General features: G+C 37.0%; 1 protein-coding gene across 8 annotated transcripts in view; it reads left to right on the top strand.

The window, feature by feature from the left end:
- The window catches only part of NCOA1 (nuclear receptor coactivator 1), a 260,566-nt gene that overhangs the window by 42,830 nt on the left and 191,122 nt on the right, over window positions 1–26,614 (top strand). For 5 of the 8 annotated variants that reach the window (XM_067007989.1, XM_067007981.1, XM_067007992.1 and 2 more), the window contains exon 2: window positions 20,865–20,991. The gene's annotated coding sequence lies outside the window, so the exon portion shown is untranslated. Of the gene's footprint in view, window positions 1–20,864; window positions 21,001–22,360; window positions 22,537–26,614 lie in introns of those variants that run through there. The other 3 variants (XM_067007983.1, XM_059079160.2, XM_067007987.1) reach the window with 2 other exon arrangements.

The raw sequence follows: 26,614 nt of genomic DNA, 5'->3' as shown, positions 1-26,614 counted from the left end.
AACTGAATCTGTAGATTGCATTGGGTAGTATGGACATTTTAACAATAGTAATTCTTCCAGTACATGAACACAGGATATCTTTCCACTTATTTGTGTCATTGTAAAAATAGTAGATTCTTAATGTAAAAATATTAGGAATATAGATAAGCAAAAACCAGGAAAACAATCGCTATTCATACCTTGATGTGCATCTCTTTTGAAGATGCATTTTAAAGGATGCCTAGAAGACTAAAAAGAAGCTGGGGGAGGGAGCATTAGAGACAAAAGGAATGATGAATGCAAAGGTATGAAGTTCTGTAAAAGCGTGTTTTGTATGACCAATCATAAATAGTTAGGTATAGCTGGACCACAGGGGGTATTGCATGGGGAAATGGGGAGATATAGGGAGTCGTCAGTCATTTCATGGAGGACTTTGAATGTGATACTAAGGCATTTAAAGTCTATCTGTAGGAAGTCTGGAGCCAACAAAGCATTTTGAGCTGGGAAAGGGACAGATTCATGATGTGATTTGCATTAAAAACAAAACAAAACTTATTCTGGCCAATTTCAAGAAGTCAGACTGAATACTGACTACCTTTCTGCTTTCTTTCACCAAATCAATAGAAATAATAGAAAGATATATATGTAGCCATCTATAGAAATAAGAAGGAGAATTCTCTGTAAATCAGAAAGTGTGAAGACTTTTTGAAAATAGATAGGAGGTCCTATGGGTAATGCTCATATCCAGAGATAGGGGAAACTGGAAGCAGAACGGGTCCCAGAATAATCAGTAGGGTGATTCGCTAGCATTACTGTGCTTGAGCAGTCAAGCAGCTCCAACCTCTGTACGTTCTAACCCGAATTTGGACCAAGCAAAAGGTCTGTTTCCATGTGAGAACTGCATGTAGCAACCTGGGTCTGTGAGATGAGGAAGCACCCAGGGTAATTGATTATACTCACACTTAGAAGACCAGGCACTGAGGCCCCACATCTGGTGGCATGTTCTGCTCCTCCTTTACAACTGTTGAAAGCAGTATGAAATGAGTATTGCTTTCTGAATGAGGTATACCAAAAGAAGCCAGCAGAATGTAAGAGAATCCCCAATAAAAAGAATCTCCAGATGTTTCAGGAAAGTTAACACCATGATACAGAATCAACAAACAGAAGAGCTTAATGTCAAGTAAAAAGTGACTAGAACAGAGTTCTAAATTAGTGTAGCCAATAATTTTAGAGACATAGGGAATTTATTATATTTGTAACAAGTGGCTATAAAACTAGGGTAGGCATTTATTAGGAAGAGTCAATTAGAGATCTGGGGAATGAAAAATATGGTTGTTGAAATGTAATAATCTTTTTGGTGCCAGTGGAGGATGGATTAGAACAGTGCATGGGGCTTCCCTGGTGGCGCAGTGGTTAAGAATCTGCCTGCCAGGGCAGGGGACATGGGTTCGAGCCCTGGTCGGGGAAGAAGATCCCACATGCCACGGAGCAACTAAGACCATGCGCCACAACTCCTGAGCCTGCACTCCAGAGCCTGCAAGCGACAACTGCTGAAGCCTGTGCACCCAGAGCTTGTACTCCACAACAAGAGAAACCACTGCAATGAGAAGCCCGGGACCGCAACAGAATTACTAGAGAAAGCCTGCATGCAGCAACGAAGACCCAACGCAGCCAAAAATAAATAAATAAGTAAACAAACAAACAAACAAACAAGTGCATGATTGGTAGCAGAGAGAACTGGCTCTTTCTGGTGATCCAGTGATATAATGAGATCTTTTTTTTAAAAAAATTTATTTGATTTATTTATTTTTGGCTGCATGCGGGCTTTCTCTAGTTGCGACGAGCGTGGGCTACTCTTTGTTGTGGTGCACGGGCTTCTCATTGTGGTGACTTCTCTTGTTACTGAGCACGGGCTCTTGGCGCGCATGCTTCATTAGTTGTGGCTCACGGGCTCTAGAGTGCAGGCTCAGTAGTTGCGGTGCCCGGACTTAGTTGCTTCCAGGCATGTGGGATCTTCCCGGACCAGGGCTTTAACCTGTGTCCCCTGCATTGGCAGGCGGATTCTTACCTACTGTGCCACCAGGGAAGCCCTATAATGAGATCTTGAACTAAGATAGTAGCAGTAAGGATAGAGCTGAGGAAACAAATAACAAGAGATGTTTAAAATATAGAATTAATAAGGCGAACTGGGTGTGGGAATGAAAGAGAAGCGGGAATCTAGAATATTTCTAGGTCTCTTGTTTGGTTGAGTGAAGAGGTAATATTGCCGGAAACTGTGGTAGCAAATTCACGAGTAAAAGCAGTTTTGGGGGTTGGTGATGGAGGATTCTACTCTATCCCTTGGACCTGTTGAAATTGAGGTGCTTGTAAGACAATCAGGTGGAGAAGTGTTGTCTGTTAGACTAATGGATATATGGATTTGGAACTTAAATGTTTCGGGCTTGAGCAAGATTTGGAAGTCATGTATAGGTGATAATGGTAGTAGATCTCATGCTCCTGGGTAAGATTGCTCAGGAAGAATGCATGGATTTTGAGACACAATGACCACTGCCATTTAAGAGGTATGTAGAAGTAGTGACAGCACAGGAAGGGAGGGAAGACTGGCTGGAAGAGTAAGAGGTGCACCAAAAGTAATGTCAAGGAAACCAGAGAAGTAAGGGAGTGGTCAACAATGGCAGACTACCAAAGGGTTAATAAGGGCTAAGTAGTGATTTGACAATTGAGATTTCACCAAAACAGGGGGATCTTCAGTGGAGTGGTGGGGCTAAAACCAGACTGTAGTGGGTTAAGGAAGAAATGGAAGGTAAGGTGGAAGAGGCCATGAACATAGATTTTGCAGAAATAGGTTTGTAGAAGAGTGAGATCTGTGAGAACTGGAATATGGAGGTGGGATGCAGGATTGGAGAGGAGGTTGTTCTCTTTTAATGGAGGGTCCTGTTTTCTTCTCTAGCCTCTCTTCTTCTCTACTAGTTTCTTACCCCTTTCTTATAAACATTGTCAGGTGTTTTCTTTCATTCTCTTCTAACCTTTTAGCTCATTCCATTTCACTCTTAAACTTTTCTCCCAGCTCTACATTTCTATAGTACTTGTTTTCTCTTTTCTTTGTCTGGAAGGATTCTTATGATGTCTTACATCCTTGTTCATCTATTTATATGCTCTGTCTCCTTAGCTACTTGATACAAAAAGTCTTTCAGTGTCTTTTTGTGTCTTTAGGTTGACCACAGTGTCACACTGAAGATGCTCAGGTAAGAGTTCTTTGAAAGTCAGTTGCACAAATACCAGATGGAGACATCCCATTTTGATGTAGTTTTTTTTAAAAAGTGTGCATTTTAGACAGTAAGAAGTTTGATATGACTGATGGGAAAATTTGGGAAGCCTTCAAATGCATTAATTGAAGCATTATATTCTGATTACAGGAAGAATTAATTATTCTACCCTAGTGAAAATACATTTAACAACTGTTGTTTGACTTTAATTCTGAATGTCATGATTAAGAGGGACAACTGGCAATCCAAGAACTTGTTCAGGAGAGGGAGGAAAATGGTGGAGTCCAGAGTACTGGTTGTCAAACCAGTATCTATTCTCCCTTTCATTCTTAGTAACATATCTACAATATTGTGGGAAGATCACTAAGTCCAACTATAAAACAGTATTTCTCAATAGCTGTAAAAAGAAAACTTGGGTAGCACTTCTAGGAAGGCTCTTTAAAGGAGATGGACTCATCTGGGAAGCCTCAGAAGGAGCTCTTGTCCCTTCCTCCTTTCTTCTGCTTAGGACAGAGATGAAATTTCTGGAGTTGCAGCGATCATCTTTTGACCACGAGATGACTTTGAGCATAGATGCCATGGGGTAAGACCGGCAGAGTGAAAATATAGAATGAGTGGGGGGTCCTTGGTGACGATACAGCTGCCAATCTATCCTGACCTGCCTACTTCCAGATCTCTTATGTGAGAGAAAAATAAACCTCTCTTTTCTATAAACCACATGTATTTGTTCATGTGCAACTGAACCTTATCTTAGCTGACGAAGAGGGCCAGTCCACTGACTAGATTAAAGCTATTACTGAGGCTAGTCTTAGCAGGCAGAGAAGAGGTTATGGACTCAGCTGGTTTGGGGTTTCCAGGGTTGACATAGGGGGACATTTTTGGAAAAAGGTTTTAACACTGATCTAAAGAATTCTTGAGAGAGCCTTTCTCAGTTTCTGATTCTGGACATAATTTGAATTTTCATAGCAGATGGCTCTCTGAGAAATAGTTATGGCACTGCATGAGATGTAAAAAATTCAAATTCTTAGACTGAGATTTGATTATTGTGAACAAAGGGAATTCTGAGAACAGGAAAAAGTTTATGGAAAACAAAATCATTAATATTGAACTAAAATAATTCATAATAGTGAAAAGTAGATTGAATACTCCAGAAAATCACATTAGTGAATTAGAAGACTAGTTCAAATGATGTACCAGAATTACGGAAAGATAGAGGTGGAGATAATAGGCACAGTAGATAGATCCAGGAGATCTGGTATACATAAATTGGGTGTTCTAGTAGGAAAGAACAGAGAGGATGTATACGTGATCAAGAAATTCTCAAAGAAAATATTGAAAAATGTTGCTAAACTGAAGGCTTGTACTTTTTATAGAACTCACCAAATAGCAAACAAGATGAGTGATTATACTAGTCACATTTCTGATGTTCAAGAATAAGAGAAAATTCTGCAAGCTTTTGGGGAGGAAAATCAAATGATTTTCAAAGGGAAGATAATCAGTTTGGAATCTAGTCTTCTATTTCATGAAAAATACTAGATGAGAGGATTCCAGACCTTTTATGGAATTTATGGACTAATAAAATGCTAATAGAAAATCTGAGTGATTAACAAATTATCAAACTTTTTTCTTTTAGCTAAACAAGGGTATAAAATATAAAATAAACAATTGAGAATTTTTGTTTTGAGTTGAACAACACTGTCATCTTTCTTTTTCTTTTCCATTATGGTTTATTATAGGATATTGAATATAGTTCCCTGTGCTATATACAGTAGGGCCTTGTCATTTATCCATTCTATATATAATAGTTTGCATCTGCTAATCTTGAACTCCCAGTTCTTTTCTCCCCAAAACCCCTCCCTCTTGGCAACCACAAGTTTGTTCTCTGTATCTGTGAGTCTGTTTCTGTTTTATATATAAGTTCATTTGTGTCATATTTTAGATTTCACATATAAGTGATATCGTATGGTATTTGTCTGACTTACTTCACTTAGTATGATAATCTCTAGGTCCATCCATATTGCTGCAAATGGCATTATTTCACTGTTTTTTGTGGCTGAGTAGTATTCCATTGTATGTATATACTACATCTTACTTATCTATCCATTCATCTGTCGATGGACATTTAGGTTGTTTCCATGTTTTGGCTTGTAAATAGTGCTTCTATGAACATAGGGGTGCATCTATCTTTTCTAATTATAGTGTTGTCCGGATATATGCCCAGGAGTGGGATTGTTGGATCATATGGCAACTCTATTTTTAGTGTTTTGAGGAACCTCCGTACTGTTTCCCCTTACATTCCCACCAACAGCACTGTCATCTTTTTTGATTGTACTGAGGACTAGTGAAAATTTAATCACCAAATAGTATTGATTCCTGTTTTAGAGTTTGGTAACTACTACAGTATCTACAGTGTTGTGAGGGAAAAGGATTTATCCTCAGAGTTTTATACCTTACCACACTGTCATTTACATAAAAAGGCAAAAGAGAGATTTCAAGACAGACATGGTTTCAGAAATTATACTAGCTTTGTACTTTTTCTGAAAAAAAAAAGTCCAAGGAAATACTCTGTAGAATAAGATAATTAGTAAACTTGATTTAACAGATTAATATTAAACTTTGTACATATAGAAGATACTTCATTTTGATTACCTGTAATATAGTCATTACATCTAAGGTACAGAAATAATAAAAATAAAAACTCAAAAGTATTTATTTTAAGCATTTACTGTGTTCCTACTATGTATTATTAGGCAGAGAGCTAGGCTGAGGGTGCAGTGAAAAACAAGGTAATATGACTTTTTTGCCCTGATGGAGCCTACAGCCTGGCAACCAATACAAGAAATAACTGGATAGTTACAATGCAGTGCAGTGGATGCTCCAGTGGATAGACTACATGATAGAATGTCAGAATAGAGCAGGAACACTTAACCCAGATTTGGGGGAGAGGCAGAGATGGCTTTCTGAAGAAGGAACATCTGAGATAAGACAGGAGAAAGAAATTGAGAAGATTTCAGATTAGTTGATTGCAGAGAATACAAAGTTAGAGAAAGGAACAGATGACACCAGAGAGGTAACTAGGGACAGTATCACACAAAATCTTGAAAATAATATCGAAGCAGTTGGGCTTTATTTTGAGAGAAGTGGGGAACTATTAAAAGATTTTAATCATGAAAAAGTGATGTGATCTGGTTTGTTTTTTAGATAGATCACTCAGGTTATGGTGTGGAAAATATCGAATTAGAGCCAGTAAAATTGAAGGTAGTAAGATCAGTTAGAGAGTTGTCTTATTTATTCATTTGTTCTAACAATAAATATTTCTAGGTTAGAGGTGATGTTGGGCTGGCTATGGTAGGGTCATGGGATGGAGAGAAGTGGAAGGACTTGAGAAAGATTTAGGCTTTTGTGGTAGGCTTTGGTGGTTGGATATTAGGAAAATGTATAGGGAAGAAGACAGACATGATCCTTAAATCTCTGGCTTGTGCAATAGGTAGTTGATGATGGTGCCATTTATTAGAGGAACCGTGGAGGAGAAGACTAAGGAAGGATGATGAGTTCAGTTTGAGGTGCCTATGGGACACCTAAGTTGAGATCCGGTAGATAGTTAGATAAATGGGTTTGAAGTTTAGGAGAGACATCTGGGCTGGAGATACTGATTTGGAAAGTATCAGCATTTGGAAGGTAACTAAAATCATGGATATGAAAGGTCACCCTGGTAGAAGGTACAGAGAGAGAAGAGATTTAGGTGAAAGATCTTAGAACACACTCATCTAAAATGAGGATTCTTCTAATAAGACTTTTAGAAGGAATGGCTAAAAAGGTAGGACAAAAATTCAGGAGATACACCTAAAACTTACATAATGATTAAAAAAATTCAGGAGAGTGTGGGCTAACAAATCTGAAACCATTGTACATGTATACTGGTATTAAATAAGTAAATGGACGGTGAATTGTGGGAGCCAGGTTTCTCACTTTTGGTGAGTGACGTTACAGACAACCATGGCAAGGGGAAGGCTAGAACAAATCACATGGTACTAGATTAGAGTTAGAGAAATCAGGATGAACTCACGTTTAGGTTAATATGGATATGGATACAGAAACAATTAGAGATATGTATGTATATATGGCCAAGTATACAGACATATTTCCTAGCTCTGTCTACTAAAAGGGCCTAGAAGCAATGACACCCCAGTAGCATTATGCGCACCTAGCACCAAGATCTTGATTTGATACCATTTTCCAATTAAAAAAAGTAAACTTCTTGGAAAATAGTTGATTCTAGGACTGGCGCAGGGAATATGCAAGATGAACCTGGAACATTTTGTAGAGCTAGAAGATAAGAAAATACTCAAAAGCCAAAAGGATGGGGCTTGGCAAAAGGATGCAGGAGGCAACCTGAAAGAGCATCAAATGACCAAAACTGGATCAATTTGAATAACAAAATAAATAACACAGTATTGGATTATAACCCTAAATGATTGAATAAGTAAGTGTCCCCCACTTATTTATCCCATACGGAAGAGCTCCAGGTAATTTATGCAGACACTTCCCTCCCTCAAGGAGGTGGAACTTAACTCCCTAGGCTTTGAGTGTGTGCTGTACTTAGTGACTGAAAGGGAATGGTTATTTATGCAGATGCTGTTTAAGCTTAAATAAGTTATGGACTAAGGCATTTTCATGGGATATAGCATTAAAGAATATTTTTGATCTCAGTGGGAGCTGTTCTAGGGGAAAGGTAGATTTTTGGGCTATTAATGTGTATGACTCTAACCTTAACCAATCTTATAAAGTATTCTGTATGTTCTTATTAGAAGATTTAATCACAAACTGACAGCTATTTAGTGTCTATCAAAAGCTCACTTAAAGTATCAGATATGAGAAGATAGTTTAATGAATATTTTAATTATGTATTTATCTTATTTCTTGTATTAGGTCTTCAGAGAACAAAAGTATCAAGATCATGTCACCTCAGTCTCCCCCAACATGAAAATGCCTGTACTGATTCTGATTTAATGATATGCCATCTGTCTACAAATATATCTATAAGCAACATCATTTGAATGATGTGCATTTTCTAAAATTATGTTTGAAACTATAGTCCACTAGGTTCATTGTTCTTTTTTCAAGTACATACAGTTCAGGTACAAAATTTACATGTTTTCTTCTTATCATAGATGAAAACTTACAACCCTGGAAACATGGACCCAAATTTGACACTCATTGTTTATAATTTGCTGATATTATTAATTTGGTAGTGTCTGTTTCAGTTGCCTGTTGTCATTTAACAAATCACTCCCAAACTTAGTGGCTTAAAATGGCATGGATTCATTATTTTTATAGTTCTGTGGGTCAGGAATTTGGTCAGGGCTTGGCTAGGGGATTCTTCTGCTCTGTGTGGCATCAGCTGGGTGCATTCACACAGCTGGTAGCTGGGCTGGAAGGAGGCTTCACTCACATGTCTGGCACTCTGGCGTGCCTCCACGTGGCCTCTCACCAGCATGATAATTTCAGGGTATTCAGATTTCTTACATGGCCTCTCACTTCCAAGAGGGAGAAAGGGGAAACTGTCAGTCCTCCTGGTCTGTGGAGCTTCAGAATGTCACTTTTGGTCACTGTTGGTCAAAGCAAGTCACAAGGCCAGCCAAGATTCAAGGAACTGGGGTATAAACATCATATCCTCATGGGTGGAGTGATGTGTACAGAGAGAGGGAAGGACTTGATGGCAGCCATCTTTGGAGGCTATTATGTGGCCATACCAACTAACTACCACAGTATCTTAATTTTATTTACAAAGTTTTATTGTGATTAATCCTCTTTACCTTGTGTCTTAACTTGTAACCAATTCAAGTCCTCTTAGAAATTAGATTTTACATATTAAATAAAAATTGTTACCTTAATTTAGTAGAAAAAAATGGGGGTAATGAGGGGCCATGCTAAGTCTCACTCTTGTCATTGTCACTCACTCTAAATTTATCTTGGCTTAACAAGTATCTTGGATTACTTAGAGCTGAAAATCTTAGTTTCACTGATCTGGAAGGTTTACTGACACATGTCCATATATATTTTTTAATCCCTGATAAACTTTGTGGAGCGCAGTTCTAGCGAAGGGTACCATAACTTAAAATTCAGATACTCTTTGACTCAGAAAGTAATTCCACTTCATGAGTACACAGATATTCTTTAGAGCATTGTCAGTAATGGAAAAATACTGGAAACAACATATGAGTCTGTCAATGAGGAACTGGTTTAACAAATCATGATGTATTCATATGATAGAATATCATGAAATTGTTAAAAAAAAAGAGCAGGAGGGAATTCTATAAGGAATGATATGAAGTAAGTTCTAAAACACATTAAGTTAAAAAAATCATGATGAGAAGCTGTATAGTATGCCATCACTTTCATTAAAAATACATATAAATGCTTTTTAGTGTATAGAATATGAATGAATACACGGTAAGCAAGGGAAGGGAGCTGGATGACTAGGGGGGACTTTCTATTCACCATAGCCTGTTAGTACAATTTACTTTTTATACTAGGTACATGTATTAACTACTCTAAAACTTAGCTTAAAAAATGCTCTGACAGTTTTATTTTATTTGTTGGTTATCTTCTTGTGTAAGGCAGAATGTTGGGTGTTCCATTCAGACAGGAGCCTAAAGGCCAGTAGGAAAGATTAAACACATGTACCATATCAGCAGGCTGCTTGTTAGAGTTGTCATTTTTGCATTGTCCAAATACTTTGCCCATTGTTTTTACTGGACTGTTTATTTTCTTATTATTGTACTGAAGATTTCTTTTATATTCTGGAAACAAGTTATCAGATATTTGTCTTGCAGATATTTTCTACAAGTTTGTGGCTTGTCTTTACATTTTCATAACACTGTCTATGGAAGAACAGAAGTTTGAAATTTTAAGTGCAGTATCTCAGTTTTTTATTTTATGGTCCATGCTTTTTGTGTCATATCTAAAAACTGCCTAACTCAGGTGTTGGCAAACTACAGCTGATTCAGCCCACTGCTTGTTTTTGTAAATAAAGTTTTATTGGAACATAGCTATACCTGTTTGTTTCCATGTTCTCTGTAGCTGCTTTCATGTTACAGGACAGAGTTAAGTCTTTGCAGCAGAGATGATACAGCCCATAAAGTCTAAAATATTTACTGTCTGACCGTTTACAGAAGAAGTTTGCCAACCTCTGGGCTAACCTAGCATCCCCCCAATTTTCTGCTATGTTTTCCTTTAGAAATTTTATCGTTTTGTATTTAAAAATATTTGTCTATTAATTTTTAAAAAATTATTTATTTATTTGTTTATCTTGGCTGCGCTGGGTCTTAGTTGTGGCATGTGGGATCTTATAGTTGCAGCATGCAGGATCTTTTGTTGTGGCATGCGGACTCTTAGTTGCGGCATGCATGTGAGATCTAGTTTCCTGACCAGGGATCAAACTGGGCCCACTGCATTGGGAGCTCGAAGTCTTACCCACTGGCCCACCAGGGAAGTCTCTACGTCTATTAATTTTTATATAAGATGTGAGATGTGAGTTGAGGTTCCTTTTTTTTTTTCTCCCCCGTATGGATTGTCATTTGTTCTAGCACTAGTTGTTATAAAGACAGTTCTTTTTCCATTGAATTACCGTGGTACTTTTGTTGAAAATCAAATCAATTGACCATAACAGATGTATTTCTGGACTGTCTCTTCTGTTCCATTGATCTGTATGTTTATCCTTATATCAGAATTATAATGTCTTGAAGACTATAGCTCTATAGAAAGTATTGAGGGACTTCCGTGGCAGTCCAGTGGTTAAGACTCTGTGCTCCCACTGCAGGGGGCATGGGTTCAATGCCTGGTCGGGGAACTAAGATCCCGCATAACGCATGGCATGGCCAAAAACAACAAAAAAATTGCAGGTCAGAAATAAAAAGATCTTCATTTAAAAAAAAAAAGTATTGAAATCAGGTAGTATAAAATTTCCAGCTTCTTTTTTTTTAGAATTATTTTAGCATTATAGGTTCTGTGTATTTCCATATAAATTTTAGAATCAGCTAACCAGTTTTTATTTTAAAAAATCCTCATAGGATTTTTTCTTTTTATTTATTTATTTTTGGCTGCGTTGTGTCTTTGTTGCCACGTGGGCTTTCTCTAGTTGTGGCTTCTTTGTGGTGCACGGGCTTCTCACTGTGGTGGTTTCTCTTGTTACGGAGCACAGGCTCTAGGCGCAGGGGCTTCAGTAGTTGTGGCTCGCCGGCTCTAGAGCACAGGCTCAGTAGTTGTGGTGCACGGGCTGAGTTGTTCCACGGCATGTGGGATCTTCCCGGACCAGGGCTCGAACCCGTGTCCCCTGCATTGGCAGGCGGATTCTTATCCACTGGGCCACCAGGGAAATCCCACCTGGTGGGATTTTAATTGTGATTTATGTTAAATCTATACACTAATTTGAGGAGAATTGATACATTAACATTGATTAATCTGATCTTTGAAAACAGTATACTTCCATTTATTGAGGTCTTTGATTTCTCACTTGGTGTTTTGTATTTTTGAGCACAGGAATTTTCCATTTATTTTGTTGTATTTATCCTATATCTTCCTTTTTTGATGCTAATGTAATTGCTACTGTTTTGTTAATTTATTTCTAATTATTAATTGCTGCCATATAGAAATACAATTGAATTTTGTATGTTGACTTTGTATCCTGCAATTCTGCCAAATTCAAAGCAAATTTAGTTTCAGTAGTAGATTCTTTGGGATTTTCTATATAGACAGTCCTGTCACTTGTGGAAAAAAGACGGTTTTGTTTCTTTTTGTTTTTTTTTTTACTCTCTAGGCTTTTATTTCATTTTCTTGCATTATTGTACTGACAGTACAGTGCATTGTTGAATAGGAGCGGTGAGAGCAGATGTTCTTGCCTTGTTCCTGATCTTAGAGGGAAAGCATTTAGTCTTTCATGATTATGTATGATATTAGCTTTAGATTTGTTGTAAATTCATGTCTTAGGCTGAGGACGTTCCCTTCTGTTCCTAGTTTTCTGAGTTTTGAATCATGAATGGTTGTGGGTTTTTCCTAAATTTTTTTTGCATCTGTGAAGATGATCGCTTATATTTTAGTCTATTGATATGTTGAATTACATTGATGGATTTTTTTTTCTTATTGAACTAATATTGCATTCCTGGGATAAATGCTATTTGGTCATGATATATATTCTTTTTTGTATATTGCTAGTTTCATTTTTCTAATATTTGGTTAAAATATTTTGTGTCTGTTCATGAAAGGATATTGGTCTGTAATTTATTTTTCTTACAGTTTTTTTTGTCTTTTATATCAGAGTTATGCTGTCCTCATAAGATGAATTGGGAAGTGTTTTCTCTTCATTTATTTCTGGAAAATTTATATATGATTTCTTCCTTAGATTTTGGTAGAATTTACCAAGGAAGCCATTTGTCATGGAACTTTCTTCGTGGGAAGATTTTAAATTATGAATTAAATTTTCTTAATATATTAAGAGCTATTGTTATTTAATTTCTTGAGTGAACTTGGTAGTTTGTATTCAAACTTCCAAGGACTTGGTACCTTTTATCAAAGTTGTAGAATTTATTGCCGTAAAGTAGCTCATAATATTCTCTTATTATCCTTTTAATATCTACAATTTCTAGTGCTGTCCTCTTTTCATTCTTGGTATAGTTAATTTGTGACTTCTCTCTCTCTCTCTCTCTCTGGGCAGAAGTTTATTCAGTGCTATTGAAATTCTCAAAGAACTACGTTTCAGTTTCATAAATTTTCTCTATTGCTTTTTGTTTTTAGTTTCATTTCTTCCTTCTAATTCCTTTGTGTTTAATTTGCTCTTTTTCTACTTAAGGTGGAGGCTTAGATTATTGATGCAAGACTTTTGTTTTCTCATATAAGCAGTTTATGTTTTATGCTGTAAGTTTTTCTAAGAACTGCTTTAGTGGTGTCCCACAATTTTTTTTTTTTTTTTGCGGTAAGCTGGCCACTCACTGTTGTGGCCTCTCCCGTTGCGGAGCACAGGCTCCGGACGTGCAGGCTCAGAGGCCACGGCTCACGGTCCCAGCCGCGCCACGGCACATGGGATCTTCCCAGGCCGGGGCATGAACCCATGTCCCCTGAATCAGCAGGCGGACTCTCAACCACTGCGCCACCAGGGAAGCTCTCCCACAAATTTTGATATGTTCCACTTTACTTTTAATTCAATTAAAGGTGTTTTTTAATTTCTCTTTTTAATTTTTGGGTTATTTAGAATTGTGTTGTTTAATTTCCTACCTTTGATAATTCTTTATCTTTCAGTTATTGATGCTAACTTAATTCTGTTTTGGTCAGAGAAGATGCATTATTTAATTTAAATTCTTTTAAATATTTTGAGCTTTGTTTTATGGCCCAGAATATGGTCTTTCTTGGTGAATGTTCCATGTACCCTTGAAAATAATGCATTTTCTGTTCTTGTTGTGTAAAACGTTCTATAAATATCCAATTAGGTCAAGTCAGTTGATAGTATTTTCAGGTTTTCTATAGCTTAGTGATTTTCTGTTTTCTTGTTCTGTTGATTAATAACAGAGGAGTATTAATGTGTACAGTTGTAGTTGTGGATTTGTCTAATCTCCTTACAGTTTTGTCATGAATTGATCCTTTATCGTTAAGTAGTGTCCCTCTTTATCACTGGTGATATTCCTTATTCTGAGGTCTGCTTTTTCAGATATTAATACAGCCATGCTGTCTTTCCTTTCCCTCCTTTTACTTTTAACCTAAGTCTTTGTATATAAAGTAAGTGCCTCGTGGATAGCATACTATTGGATTTTGTTTGTAAAATTTGATCTGATAATCTCTACCTTTTAATTGGGTGTTTAGATAATTTCTATTTAATATAATCATTGAAAGTTTGGATTTAAACCTACCATCTTTCTAGTTGTATTCTATTTTTGAATCTTTTTTGTTTATTATTTCTTCCTTCTATTGAATTAATCATTTTTCATAATTTCATTTTATCTAACTCTTGGCTTATTCTGTATATTTATACATACACACATATTTTTGCGGTTGCTCTAGGTCATGGTTTCTTAACCTTGGCACTGTTGGTATTTTTGGTTGGATAATTCTTTGTTGTTGGGTCATGGAGGGGATACCTGTGTGCGTTGCAGGATTTTTAGCATCCCTGGTCTCTATCTACTAGATGACAGGAGCACCCATTCCCCACCCCCAGTTGTGACAAGCAAAAAAATTTCCAGACTTTGCTACATGTCCCTGAGGGGGCAAAATTGCTTCTGGTTGAGAACCCCTACTCTACGGTTTATTTTATTTTATTTAATTAATTAATTAATTAATTTATTTATTTTTGGCTGCATTGGGTCTTCTTTGCTGCACACGGGCTTATATCTCTCTGGTTTGTGGTGAGTGGGGGATACTTTTCATTGTGGTGCACAGGCTTCTCATTGTGGTGGTTTCTCTTGTTGGGAGCATGGGCTCTAGGCACACGTGCTTCAGTAGTTGTGGCACATGGGCTCAGTACTTGTGGCTCGCGGGCTCTAGAGCGCAGGCTCAGTAGTTGTGGTGCACGGGCTTAGTTGTTCCATGGCATGTGGGATCTTCCTGGACCAGGGCTCAAACCTGTGTCTCCTGCATTGGCAGGCTGATTCTTAACCACTGCGCCACCAGGGAAGCCCCTACTCTGTGGTTTAAAAGATATATCTTTAACTTATAATATTTTTTTTCCACATTTTTTAAAATCACATTTTTCTTTAAATAATATTATACTACTTCATGTGTCATGTAATACCTTATATACAGCATACTTCAACAACTGTCTACCTTCCATCTTTATACTATTTTGTCATAAATTTTATTTCTATGTATGTTATTGACCCTACATTATCATTTTTTGCTTTAGTTTGTGTTTAACCTTCTAAAATCAATAAAATATGAAAAAAATAGTCTTTTATTTTTACCTTCTCTTTCTAATGCTCTTCATTTCTTTTTTGTAGATCCAAATTTTCACCTGGGAATTTTCACTGCTGCCTAAAGAACTTCTTTTAACATTTCTGGTGTCTGCAGGCAGTGAATTCTCTCATTTTATTTTGTCAAAAAATTCCTTCTTTCTTCCTTCAGTTTTCAAACATTTTTTTGCTGGTTATAGAATTCTATGTTCAACTCTTTTTTCTTTCAGTACCTGAAAGGTATTATATTCAATATTGTCTTTGGCTTGTATAATTTTCTGAAGATAAGGAATTTTAATCTTTGTTATTTGTATGTAGTCTTTCTTTTTTCTCTGTCTTAGAGATTTTTATCTTTGTTTTTCTACAGTTTGACTATGATATACCCGTGTATGTTTGTTTGTGTTGCGCGTTTTGGTATTTATCATGATTGGGGTTCTCTGGGAGTTTTTGCTGTCTAGTTTGTTGTCCTAGATTCATTTGGGAAAATTCTTGGCCATTATCTTTTCATGTTCTTGTATCTTATTATTTTTGTTTTCTTCTCCTGAGGCTCCAATTAAGTGGATGTTATACATTTTGATATAGTTCCACAGCTCTTGGATGCCCTGAACTGTATTTTTCCTTCAGTTTTTAAAAACTGTAGTTTCACTTTGTATTATTTCTATTGTCCTGTCTTTAAGTCCACCGAATCTTTCCTAATCTGTGTCCAGGCTGCTCTTGAGGCTGCCAAAGAAATTTTTCTTCTCTAATGTAAACAAAATTTCTTTTGTTGTTTCTAGCTTTTCTGTTTTACTTTTTTAAAGTTTCCATGTCACTGCTGAGAATTTCCATCTTTTTATGCATGTTATCCATCTTTTCTACTAGATCATTTAACATAGTTATTTTAGAATGTTTGATAATTTCAATTAATGAATCAGTCCTGATTCTGTTGATTACTTTATCTCTTGACAAAGGGTTATTTCTTCTTGCTTTTGTGGATGCTTCATGATTTGTGATTTAATGCTCATCATCATGTACAGAAGAATAGGAGAGATGGAAGTGATCCTCTTCTCTCAGGCTGTTTTTGTCAGAGCTTGAGTCAGTCTAATCTTGAAATGAGGTGGGTTTGGATTTTGTGGACATTATTACCTTCATTGTACCACAGGCTTCACATTTCTCCATTTGGCTGCTGTTGCCTTGTGTTTAGAGTGTGGCATGTGGCACTACAGGATTTTTCTGTGATCCTGTATCACCCTCATCTTTCAACAGTCTTTGCACATCTGTTTGCAGAGGGATTTCATGTTACTGTTTTTCTCCCATTGATAGATTATTGTTGCTTGTTACCCAGTGCTATGCTTGTGGGACAGGGCAGAGTTCTGTTTTGTTCTAGTGCAGACTCAATTCTGATCAGGCCCTTCATTCCTGGGTATCAGTGGTCGGACTTTCTTAGCTTTCCTGCTTTCTCTTCCCTGTGGTGGTCAAACACTGTCATACATTTGTGGTTGGTCTTGGGTAGGAATATCCTTTCCCTCCCTTGTAGTAGTACACCTCTGTTGGTATTGGTGCAAGATCCTTTGCCCAAGACTTTTTCCTCTCCCCCTCCCCCACAGTGACAGAGGGGGTTTTTTTGCCTCTACTTTCTCCTAGCATCAGTGTGTCTTTGCCTGTGTCTGGGAGCTTCAGAGTGTTTTCTCCCCATCTGGGAGAGGCATTTTGCTTCTGTTCTCCTCTGAAGCAGTGGACTTTTGCCTGGACCCTGGGGTGAGAGGGTTTTCTGTCCTTCCCCCAGTGGCTCTAGGCTTTTGTTCTGTGTTGGGGACAGGTTGGGGAAGCAGGCAGAGCTTCAGGCCTGTACTCATCACCTTGTACACACTTGCTTCAGTGATGAAGGGCTTTCTCTGGTTTCCTGTCCTACCTCTAATCTTTCTTGTGAGAATCTGGTTGAGGCATGTAGAAAAACTTGCAATTGAGTGTAAACTCTCCTTGTGTCTGGGGTTCTCAACCATTCCTAACTGACATAGTAGTTCATACTTGGTCTTTAAGAATTTGTTAAAATCTTAACTGATTTTTTTTTTCTTACATATGTTTATGGAGGCCACTTCTTCTGATGACCTGCCATAGGTAAAACAGTTTGTGTGTACAGCCTCTCCCTGGAGGAATTTGTCCCTCTTTGTGGGGACAAATTACTTGTTGCCTTCTGACTTCAATTCTTTATTAGATTCAAGAGAAGTTTTGATTTTATAGATCTGGCTTTTTCTCACTAGGGTGGGAAAACGTTCTTTTGTGGCTTTCTGCATTCTAGGTGGAAGTGGAACTACTTAGAGTTCTTGACAGGGTTTGCTATTTCAAACTGCTGCTTATTCGGATCCCTCTTGAATGTTTTCTCTTGTCTTCATTTGCCTCTTGAGCACTTTGTCATTTAGGATTGAACCCAAGGGACTACTTCCTCCATGAAGCTTTTCCTGATCCCACTAAGTAGAATAGAACATTTCTTGAATTGTACAGCTGCTTTGCTTCTTGTACAGCTGTGTTTCATTTTTGCAGACCCATTGAAACCTTCATTGAGGTTGAGCAGCTTTCAGAATTCAAGACCTCTCAACCTGAGAACTGTCCTTCTTCTTTCAAAGTTTATGACTATTATGGTTGATAGATTTTAGGTAGGATCATAAACTTGAGATAAAAGATAAAGAAATATACAAGAGAACGTACATTTATTAATATAATAAAAATTTGTAAAATCATACCACATATTTTCCTGTGTACAGTTACTGCTCTTGAACTAAATTATTTTCAGAAATAAGACTTAAATTTGTAGAATCTAATTTCTTAGCACTATGGGCTTGGTTACACAGCTAGTGTATATTCACACAATGAAATATCATGGAGTTTTAAAAAACTGTGATAAAACATATCCTAACATGGAAAATCTGCAGGATATAATGAATGAAAAAAATAAGGTGCAAAACTGAATATTTTGTGTAAGAAGGCAAGAAGAATAAGATTATATTTGCAGTTAAGTGTATTTGCATAAAGAATCACTAGAAGGATATACGTACAAGAAACTAATAAAAGTGGTGACCTATAGTAAGCAAGGACAATGTGAGCTGCATGTGGATGATAAACAAATGAGACTTCTCAAACATGTTATGTTCCTTTTTACATCATTTTGATTTTTTTTGATTCATGTGAATGTAGTGTATATTAAGAAAAGTTAAAGTTAATAAACATTATGTGAATCTTAAAAGATAACAGGAAGATTTGAAAAATACTTTAGAGCTGATAAAGTATGTTGGCCTATGAAATAAAAATTGTGTGTGAGATACCTTTATTTTACATAAATCAGATTTTACAAATGAAGAGGTAAATACAAAGCATGGAGAATTGCAAAGATCAAGGTTTTATGAATCTGGCTCTAGATGAATAAATATATAGAAAGGCTGGTTTTCTAGCATGATTAGAAAGGTTTTGGGTCTAGACCCAATGTGGTTGATCCCTCAAAGCAGAAAGGAGCATTGTGTTTAGGCGGCAACTATAACAGAAACACAGAGCGCTGAGAGTGGACTGGGGAACCATTTCTTACTCATGAAACTACTGGGCATATCCTTGGAAACTGATAAAACATATCTAACTATTGTCAGGAAGAACAGGAGATGAGAATACCAAAGAATATTCTTATTACAAATTAAAACATATAAAGAAATAATAATTACATTACATAAATAGATTATAGCCCAGAAATCAACCTTGTTGTAGACAAATGAAATGTGTAAGAATAAATTTATAAATCAAGGGGTGGTTTACCTAATTACTTAATGTTGTTAGGAAAACTGGCGATTTGGAATACAGGTCATTTCAGAGTTAAATCTCTTTCCATACATCATTTGGAATGAAGTATTCAAATAATTTAGCCCACAGAAAAGTGAAAATCAGAGTATTTGTCTGTTAGCATTGAAGAGGAAGAAATTTCTAAGCAAAGAAATAATAAAAGAAGTGAAAAATGCGCTGATGGATAAATCTGGCCACGTGAAAAGAAAAACTTTTGTATTGAAAGCCAGCGATAGACTGAGAAAATGTTAAAAGTAGATGAAAGAAATAGTATTTTCACAATATAAGTGGTTAAGGAAAACATAAAACTCCTTTCCCATTCTACCCCAGGTGGGGCTGGAAGAGGGAGAGTTGCACATTTGGGAACAAAGGCAGTGTGCGTTACGGGAGAAGGATCTGATTAATGACATAGATAGCATTCAGTGTCTAACTAAATTTGAAGACCTTAATATTGTAGCAGGATCAGTCCACATGGTTGTGTGTTTTTTCTCTAGCAGGTGATTGAATTGACCCAGGATTAGGAATCTGAGAGTGGTGAAGTGGAGAAAAGAAAGTAACGTACTTGGTGGACTGATAGCTTGGGTGACAACCAAGATTTTGAGATTGGTGATAACACAGAACTGGAAAGATGAGTGTAGGTAGAGTGCATCTAAGGGATTGAGTCTGGACCCCGGTTAGAAAAGATAGAGTGGAATATTGAATGACAAAGTCAAGAAGAGGGTAGGACAGCCAGATGGTAAGACCCTGAGGGAAGGAATGGGACTGCTTGTGAGTTAGGGTCTGGAAATGTTACTGTGGACAAGGTTGATTCCTATGGCCTTAGTCTTCACTCTAGAGGGTTCTTTTCAAGAGCCAGATTTAGCCCAGTGGTTGAAAGTAGCGTTCAGTGATAAGGTTGAGGATGTAGAGGTCTTTTGTTTTACTATGTAAAAGGGGTTTCCAGAGGTCCCTGTGGAAAAGGTTGGGAGGAAGGGCAGCGGTTGGGGACCGCATGTGGTGACTGAGACAGCAAAGAGAACACTGTGGGCATGAAAACAGGAGAAAAGGTAGTCATAGTAGTTTATGTTTTGAATAAAGCCCGAGGGTGACAGGGGTGGGAGCCACAGGTAGAAGTAACTAGCAAGATTCCTGAATTGACCTGTGGTGTAATGATTGTCTCTGGAGCCCGATCCACTCACTGTGTCTTTGTACTCTAAAGGGAATATTAGTGGAAAACTTAACCCTGGGTGGTAAAACCTAAAGCAGTTAGGCTTTAAATAACGAAAGCCAGTAGGGCTCACATTTCTTAAGCATTCTCTGATGTCTGCACAGTCCCACTGTTTGGAGTTAGCTTTGAGGTAGAATGGGAAGATACAGCACTACCATTAATTTAGGAAAGTCCAATTTGTCACGTCCTACTGCCAAGGACCCAGGAATGAATGATAGCCATCATATTGGGTGCTTCTTTATCATAGAGGTATCTTCTGCTGGAAATCCTGTTTCTTCCTACTGTTCCATTTTACCTGAAACTGGGTACTGAGGCCACTGCTGCTGGGGTGACTTCAGCAACTCTGATGAGTGAGTCAGTAGCTTAGGTCTCTTGCCTCCTTGAATTACCAATGCAAAGCCCAATTTGCTGCATACCTCCTTGGGGGATCTGAACCTTTTTAAAGCTAGTAACTAATTACCGCTTATCAACTTTATGTTTTTTTATTTATTTAATCTTTATTCTTTAATTTCAGTTTTTAAAATCTGTGGTAGGGATAAGAATGGGAATTAGAATTTCTTGAACAATGAAAACATCTGTATAAGAATCTTTGTATGCTTACGGGGAAACAATGATGTGTCACAGTATCTAAAATCTAATGTTTTCAGTAGAACAAATGTCTCTTTTCTCCTACTCTAGATCTAATGGAATGTAACTGGAACCGACTCTGATGATAAAAATCAAGGACCATCAGGCAAGATCAGGCAGTAAGAATTTTTGCTTCCAAATGAAGACACCAACATTTAGAACTTCTACTTATTCTCAGGTATTCGAGGTACAGTTTTACTTTAATTTGACTCCTTGGCAGTCATTTTATAATGCTGATTTCTATCTATATAGATTTCATAAGTTTAAAAGTTTTTATGTTCGAATGGTTAGCTTTTAGGGAAGAGGCCACCCCCCACACACACATGTTCCTCCAAATCTGGGAAGAGATTCAGATTTTAAAGGGAGGTCATCCTTATAATTAGGAAAGCATGTCAATTATCAGAAATATAATGGACTTCCCTGGTGGTGCAGTGGTTAAGAATCCACCTGCCAGTGCAGGGGACATGGGTTCGAGCCCTGGTCCGGGAAGATCCCACATGCCACAGAGCAACTAAGCCCGTGTGCCACAACTACTGAGCCTGTGCTTTAGAGCCCACCAGCCACAGCTATAAGCCCACATGCCACAACTACTGAAGCCCACGCACCTAGAGCCCATGATCAGCAACAAGAGAAGCCACTGCAATGAGAAGCCCACGTGCCGCAACTAGAGAAAGCTGAGCACAGCAAGGAGAACCAAAGCAGCCAAAACTAAATAAAGTAAATAAATTTATTTAAAAAAATAGAAGAAATACAAATGTAAGAAAATATATCAAAATGTTCATTAAAAGAAAAGAAATACACTGAGTGTATTTCACAGATTAACACTCAGTATAGAAGAACTGGAATAAATAAATGTTAATTTAATAATTATTTTATTTATGTCATGACCCTCTGAGATGAGCAGTTGAATTCAGCACTCTAACCAAGTGTGCTTACATGATACAAGAGATCTTAGTGATTGTCCTTTAGTTTGATTTGGAAACCTCTCTTTCCTGTTTTCCTAAACTTACTGTTAAGAGTTTTCTATTCACCAAGAAATGTCACTTATACTCCCAGTAGACTGTTTCTATAGGACATCCGGGATCTGACAGGTTAGTTTCACTTAGATCAGAAAAACCAGGCATGTAATTAGAGTCAGATGATACTTCCAAATCATTGGGTGGCTGTCCACTTTAAAGACTACATAAGACAATTGAAAACAATCAGAGGAAACATAGTATCTACAGAAAACATAGTGGTCTCTATTTTTCTAAAATACATATAAATTTCAAAGAGGGTACAGTTAGTTTGGTGTTTATTTAAAAACAAAATAATTTCGTGTTAATTGTATTTTTCCAAATAGGCAGAAAGTATGGAAAGATAAGTATTTTTAGGGACAGTCAGAGTTGGTTGGTTCTCTGTATAAATTATAGAGGTTTGTAAATTAATGTTGCTAGATTATAGAGAAGATGAAAATCTGAGAAAAATGTATCACTTATTACTTGGATTTTAAATTTCATTTTTTTCTGTTTCAGAAGAAGAATATGTAAAACAGTAAATTCTAAAATATAAGAATCCATATTGGAAAACCTAAGCCTGCTTCAGTTAAAATAAATGGATTACTTTCTAGAAGGCGGTGGTATAATTGAGCAGTTTTTGCCAAAGAAAAGTTACCTCGAATCAAGTAGCAGATGAAAAAGAGATTGTTTTGATGAGGTTTTTAAACTTCTCTGACAGCTAGCAGGTATATTGTACTTTTCAAAAATTTTTTGGCGTCATTTTGAATCAAATGGTAGTGATGATTAAATATATAATTTGACTTATAACCAGAATCATTTCCCTTTTTAAAAAATTTGGATGTACTTTATTTTTTGGCTGTGTCGGGTCTTAGTTGCGGCACGCGGGATCTTTTGTTGCAGTGTGCAGGCTCTTAGTTGTGGTGCGCAGGCTCTGGAGCTCGTGGGCTCTCTAGTTGCGGCACACGGGCTCTCTAGTTGTGGCATGCAGGCTTAGTTGCCCCGTGGCATGTGGGATCTTAGTTCCCTGGCATCCCCTGCAGTGCAAGATAGATTCTTAACCACTAGACCACTAGGGAAGTCCCTCCCTTATTTTTTAAAGATATCTTTACTTCTTACTTTCATTTAACAACATTAGTTGAATGTTCAGGCTTTGCAAAGAATAAGTCTAAATATGTGGAAGGATATAAATTACTCTATAACTTCATTATGAATGAAGTTGAAGACATCTTTCACTCAGAATGTTTACTCTGGGGCTAGGGAGGCTAAATACTCTCATCTGAAAACCATTTAAAAGCAATTATGAGGACTTCCCTGGTAGTGCAGTGGTTAAGAATCTGTCTGCCAATGCAGGGGACACGGGTTTGAGCCCTGGTCCAGGAAGATCCCACATACCGCAGAGCGACTAAGCCCTTGCGCCATAACTACTGAAGTCCGTGCACCTAGAGCCCATGCTCCGCAACAAGAGGAGCCACCGCAATGAGAAGCCCATGCACCACAACAAAGAGTAGCCCCCGCTCACCGCAACTAGAGAAAACCTATGAGCAGCAACGAAGACCCAACGCAGCCAAAAATAAAATAGAAATAAATAAATTAATTAAAAAGAAAAAAATTAAAAAGAAAAAAGCAATTATGAAATGAGCACATAAAATCATAGTTTAGTATTCCTTTCTAAGTAATATAGTTAAGCTCTATATTCAGATGTCAACAAAAAGAGAGTAGGAAATTCTGATCAATTGAATTTGGTGACTAATTGGTTGTGGTTGTTACCCATTTATTGTTCTACTTGTGAAAGTGCCATATAACCAAATTAGGTTGCTTAAATCCTTAAATTAGGGATTTCTAATTCATCAATCTCTTATATTGCCCCATGCATTTGCAAACTAATATTTGTCATTTTCCCTTTCAAAAATGAAGTAAAAATTTCACAAACTTGTGCTCAGAAGTTTTATATGATACATTTTGACAATATTTTCTTTTTTTTTGACAATATTTTCTTTTTTGTGTGTGTGGTATGCGGGCCTCACTGTTGTGGCCTCTCCCATTGCGGAGCACAGGCTCCGGACGCGCAGGCTCAGCGGCCATGGCTCACGGGCCCAGCCGCTCCACGGCATGTGGGATCTTCCTGAACCGGGACACGAACCCGTGTCCCCTGCATCAGCAGGCGGATTCTCAACCACTGCGCCACCAGGGAAGCCCCTGGTGGGGGCTTTTTCTAAAAAATTTTTTGAGAGTATTTTAAGATTTTGAGATAGTGGGATTTTGTTTTTTGGGGAAGGGGGATTAAAACAAAACAAAATCAGTACATGAGTTAAGTCCCTAGAACATTTGTAAGGTGATGTTTTGGATTATAGTTTACATTAAATTAAAATAGTACCTTTTAAAAATATTTTGTTTGGACTCACAAAAACATTTGAAAACATTTCAACAAGGTATATTGAGGGAATAGGTGTTCCCTTGCCACCATGATTTTCTCTGTGGTGTGATGGAAAGAGCACAAGCTTTGGCTCTTCTACTTTCATGCTACCCTGAGGAATTGAATTAATATTTGTCGTAGTTTCCTTTTCTTTAATAGTTACTTTTTAGACTTTTGATGAAAAATGAAAAAAGTATATAAAATTATATAAAATGATGCTTTTCAGTGTTAGATTAATGCACATTGTTGCTAAAGATAGAGAAGACCACACTACTGAAGTATCATTCACAGTTATCCTTCTCCTAGCAAAAAACAGGTCAACTCACACTACTACTGAGAAGCTTGTCAAACCAGTTTCAAACTTAACGACAAATATTATGCTTGGAGAGAAAGTAAAATGAGCTTTTGGCAAAAATCCCTTATCAAAGGCATACCATCTGGAAAAGCAATTACTGTCATGTGCATGCTAGCAGAATTTTTTGTTTTTCAGTTGGATGAAAGCACTGACGTGCTGAGGACATACCAGCACTTCATAGAGATGTGTTACTGTTTAATCACTGAGAAATCCACACTAACAGAAGAGTTTTTTGTTGATATTTTGTTTTATTGTTGTTGTTGGTGGTGGTGGTTGGTTGGTTTTTTTAAGCCATTGTTGTCTGGAAAAGTTGCATTGGTTCCTCTGATCAAAACCCAATAACTTTAGCTGTAGGAGAGGGTGCAGTTGGTCTGTGAGTAAAAGAAATTGCACCAAGATATAAATTTATATCCTGCTTTTTTCCAGAGAGAAAAATTGGCATTTAGTAATGTGATTTCTGGTTGTGATTTAATGTTGAAAAAAACCAGTAAAAATTGTGGATGTAAGCAATACTTGGCCACTAACACTGTGTCTTTTTAGGATTTGGGGAAGAAATGGTCAGCAAATATAGGATCCTGCTTTTCCACAGCGATGTATGCTACCTGTGTAGGGTGACAGGGCTTTACATGTTTGTTAATTTGTTTTTTAGTAAAGTAAGAAGAATGTTTCTTTACCACTGAAAATGCCATTTCTGTGATTTCAAGGAGGCATAAACTTACATTTACTTTTTCAAATTGTCAGAACTTATAACTTCATATTCACAGTATCATGAGTTTCAATGTTAAGGATGAGGTATAAGAATTTTATAAAAGTCTGAATTATGATACAAAATAATTCTTATCTAAGAGTTTGACCATTTCCCCACACTCGATGATTTTATTGCGTTATCAAAGGAAAAACAACCAGTGAATTTTTATTGTACATGTTTAAAAACCACATCTAAATTTTGAAATAGAACATGAAGAAATACTTTCCAGAGCCAAAATGCCGGCAGAGAATATATTAGGAATCTTGATGCTCCCGTCTCTCAAATCGAAGCATTTAACATCCAGTTTTGAGTGGGATATGCTCTTTTTTGGACATTGAATGGAATGCTGAAAGTAGACTTGAGAAGGAAATATTTCTATAATTTCTGGGTCCATGTTCAATCATAATATCCTGAATGTATTCAATGTAACACAGTTGATTTATAATTAAGAATTAGGCATTTTTAGTTCAGTAGAAATAAACAATAAGAAAGGAGCTAGTTGAAATGGAAAGCTGCTTATGGCTAAAGCTGGTTCCAGAGCTGGGGCCTTGAACATCTTGCAAGGAAGTTATCATAGGGGGTGCAAAACAACGAAGATGCTTAATTGAATGGGCTCTGTCTGGCCAAAGATGAGACAATTTCAGCATTAGTAAGTATAACTGCAGTATATAATCAATCACATCCAATATGTTTAAACTGATGAGTTCATGATGATACTTTAAAGAACTCATTCATTTTCTTTGGAGTATGCTAAGAAACCAACTATACCTGCATGTGACCAGTAGTTGAGGAGAGGAAGTTTCTTTTCTCAGGTGTATTCTAGTTACTAGTATTCTATTTACAGTTAAGGGGTGATACATAGAACATTACCATTTCATAATGAATTCCAGGACGTAAACAAAAATCATCAGTGGCTGCTAACATCACAGGAGGAGAGACAGTCGGACATTAGGTTTCTCTTAATGAAAGTTCACAATCCTTTCTGTGAAGTATCGTTGCCAAAAAAATTGAATTTGAATCTAAATCTGATCAAGCCTGTAGCTCCAACTACCCATTTACAGGAAACATAGAAGACAGGGAAACAAGTGAAATGATACCATGGAGATGCAGTCAGCAGAATCTAGACTATGGGGAAGACTTTAGGACACACAGCTTGGTTTTTAAAAAAAAAATTAATTGTGAGGAACAAAAGAAGAGAAAAGAAGGAAGAAAACTGAAATTAATAGCAATGTTTGGACTTTATTTGGGTCCAGATTTTAATAAATAAATATTTATAAAATAATCAGG

This window comes from Kogia breviceps, chromosome 11 (assembly GCF_026419965.1).
Source record: "Kogia breviceps isolate mKogBre1 chromosome 11, mKogBre1 haplotype 1, whole genome shotgun sequence".
In the NCBI taxonomy this organism is placed as follows: domain Eukaryota; kingdom Metazoa; phylum Chordata; class Mammalia; order Artiodactyla; family Physeteridae; genus Kogia; species Kogia breviceps.
Note: the sequence above shows the minus strand (reverse complement) of the source record. Positions and strands in the feature narration are given on the sequence as shown.